The sequence below is a fragment of the Hordeum vulgare genome, chromosome 7H, assembly GCF_904849725.1.
Source record: "Hordeum vulgare subsp. vulgare chromosome 7H, MorexV3_pseudomolecules_assembly, whole genome shotgun sequence".
Taxonomy (NCBI): domain Eukaryota; kingdom Viridiplantae; phylum Streptophyta; class Magnoliopsida; order Poales; family Poaceae; genus Hordeum; species Hordeum vulgare.
Genome location: NC_058524.1, coordinates 189,541,081 through 189,544,435, shown reverse-complemented (window position 1 = coordinate 189,544,435; position 3,355 = coordinate 189,541,081).

Sequence of the window (3,355 nt, the reverse complement as noted above, 5' to 3'; positions counted from 1 at the left end):
GCACATTGACAAGCATCACAAACAGACTCTTCATGTTGACTATGAGACAATAACAGATTGCCTTTATTCACTACTTGCTTAACTATGATCGATGATGGATGTCCTAATCTTTGATGCCATCTTGCCAAGGAGGGCTTGACAACAGAGTAGACTTGACGACGACGACTAAGAGCTTCAGATGTGATGGGGTAGAGGTCTCCAATGCATCTATCGTGCTAGATGAGTTCCCTCATTGCTCGATCCTTAATAAAAAATATTTGGGATGAGTTTCAAAGAAAAAATTATTATCATTGGTAAGGTGAGACACAGAGGCAAGATTTTTATTGGCTTGTGGGACATGTAAGATATCTTTCAGAAGAATATCACGTTTGCAAGTCGGGGAATTAATCGAAGTCTGAGCAATGTGATGGATTTGCATACCTTCGCTGCTTGCAGTGTGGACCTGATCACCTCCCAGGTATTTTCCCTGAAGAGCTAGCTTTTCAAGATCGTTGGTGACGTGGTGTGTGGCTCCAGAGTCGGCATACCAGACGGTGTTGTCGTCCCCTCCTTGCTCCCGGACGACAGCAACAACATGACGCGTCAGGGATGTAACTCTCATCATACTTGTGCGAGCACTCGAACACCTCATGGACCGATTTCTTGCACATTTGGAAGCAAGGCCGCCTGTTGGAGGAGGACGACTGTATCTAGTTGTAGCCGCCACCACCACCACCAGAATGGTTGTTCTGGTTGCCATCGGTGACGCACCCGCGTCCGGTGTTGCCTTTTCCACGACCGCAACCCTGTTGACCGCGCCAACGACCGTCACGCCCACGAGAGATCGCGTTGACAGAGGATTGGCGAGTATGGAGACCATGAAGGAGGTTGATGCGGGCATTGAAGGAAAGAAGTTAGCTGTACAGCTCGAGCACCGTGACATGTTCCACTCGAGAAGCAAGGGCGGAGACGACCGGGTTGTAGTCGAGGTCGAGTCCCACGAGGATGTGGGAGGTGATTTCTGCAGCACAAAGAGGAGGACGTGCACATGCGATCTCGTTGGTGAGTGCTTTTACCTTGGCGAGATAGTCTGCCATGCTGGAGTTGCCCTTCTGGAAGTTGTGGAGCTCGATCCTGGTGTTGATGGACCGAGCCCGCGTCTGCGTCGCGAAGGTGGCATGGATCGATGCCCACACCTTGACAGGTGTCTGAAGCGTGACGACTTGGGCAAGGATCTCGCGGGAAAGAGATCCCATCAAGTATCCTTGGAGTTGCTGCTGTTGAGCATACCAGAGGGTGTGCGTCATGTTGACGAACTACTCCTCCTTGCCGTCAATGGTGATGATGATGGTGGCCGGCGACACAGGGCTCGTCGGGTCGAGGTAATGTTGCATATGTGTGCCTTTGATCTGAGGCAGCACGATGGCTTTCCACATGAGAAAATTTCTCCTGGTAAGCTTCTCTTGGGGAGGAGGGCCGAGGGTAACGACCTGAGTGGTGCTGGTGGATGGGGCGGAGGTGGAAGATGATGCAGGTTGGGTGGCGAGGGTATTCATGGTACCGACGAAGAGGGTAAATGGGGTCGACATTGGAGCTAGATGCGATCTATGTGCGATCTAGGAGGAAGAGGCTCTGATGACCATATGAGGAAGCGTATCTCCACCCGTAGGTGGCCGCGAGGTTTTATAGTTAGGGCGACAGCCTGCCTTGGCATAGAAGTTGTGGAAGATCGCTAGGATACATCCGGTATAGGAGATCAAGAGAGACAGAGGATACATAGGAGATACTAACCGAATAACAGAAAGAAATCTCTAGGATTCTACTTTATCTTATGTTTAACAAGCTTCAGGCCAAGAAAAGCAAGCATGGACATCCTTGTGGAATATCAGGGTCCCTTCAAAGCTGATTTTTTATATGGAGACTATGCACCGAGTCAATCCTGACGACGGACGTACTGCACCATCATCACATGTCAACAAACTCTGCTTGTCCGTTTTGCTCTTCAGAGGATGAATGGAAACATGCACTCATTGACTACGTGATGGCACGAAGCATTTGATCGCTGTCCTTGGAGGAGCTGGTAGAGACGATGTGCGACAATCTGAACTTAAGCGCTAAATGTTGGATATTCATGATGCATGAAATGCTGCCCCACGACGAGTTTCTGTGTATGATGGTGATGCTATGGGCGATCTGGAGATCAAGAAGGTGAGCTATTGATGAGGATATTTTTGATAGCCCACTTCACACCCACAAGCTCATTTTTTTGAGCCGAGATATTCCCCTTTCCCTTACCAAGATAACGGAAATGCAACCGAGTTCGAACAGGTCTGACAACAAACTAAAAGAAAACAAGGGAAAGGGAAAAAGCAAGCTCAGGCACTCCAGGGAAACCCACAACGAGCATTCGCAATCGTAATGCTCACCATGGGGCAATAAACCTGCAGCACCATCACAACGCCAAAGCAACCATCAACCAATGTCTATCGAGCATTCTACGACAAAAAGCCCACGCAGGGGCAGTTTAAGACTAACAACAACATATAGCAAAAGATCTCAAGGTCCTCCAACAACCAGCAGCCATCCCCGCAGGAAGCCATCAACGGTTTTGTAACAACAACCAACATTTTCAGGATTCAACATCAATTCCTATCAGCATTTGCCGCCGCATAGATCAGCATCATATTCTTGGCGTTCTCCTTCAGTATCTCTGTACCCTTCAACAACATCTCTCGGTCCTTCTCCTTTAGTAAACCTGCCCAATATCGAAGATGAACACAAGCTGTGAAAACAATCTCAAAAGGAGATGTCAGTTTCTTGATTCCTGCAATTCCAGATTGCCCAGCTGATCGGTGCCAATTCCATAGTAAAAAACTGCTCCCCGACAGGGAGGAAAGGATAACACCAGGAGTAGAATTGACAAAGGTTGTTTGGGCATAAATCCGTGCCCAACATTGAACCCAGCGTTCTCCAAGCAATCCTGGAAATCATACATAAAAAGAAAAGATGCAGATAAGTTTCTCTACTCTTGCAGAAAGAGCATTTTTGATTACCAGTCCATTTTTTCCTACACATCACATCCCTGGTAAGTACCGCATCTTGGGAAAGCTGCGAGAGAAAGATTTGGACTTTGAGAGGCAACTTAGCCTTCCACATCCATCTATAATCGCATCCCGCGAGATTCCTCTCTAGGTAGGAATACATTGCTTTCATAGTGTATATTCCTTTGGGACCAAAAGTCCATTCAATTTTATCGCATCCATCATGTGTGTTCACTCTCCCAACAACCTCGTTTACTTTTTCAAGCTGGGGGACAAGATCACCAGTAATTATGTGTCTGAATTTTGTTGTGCAATCTTGCACACGGAATTGCTCA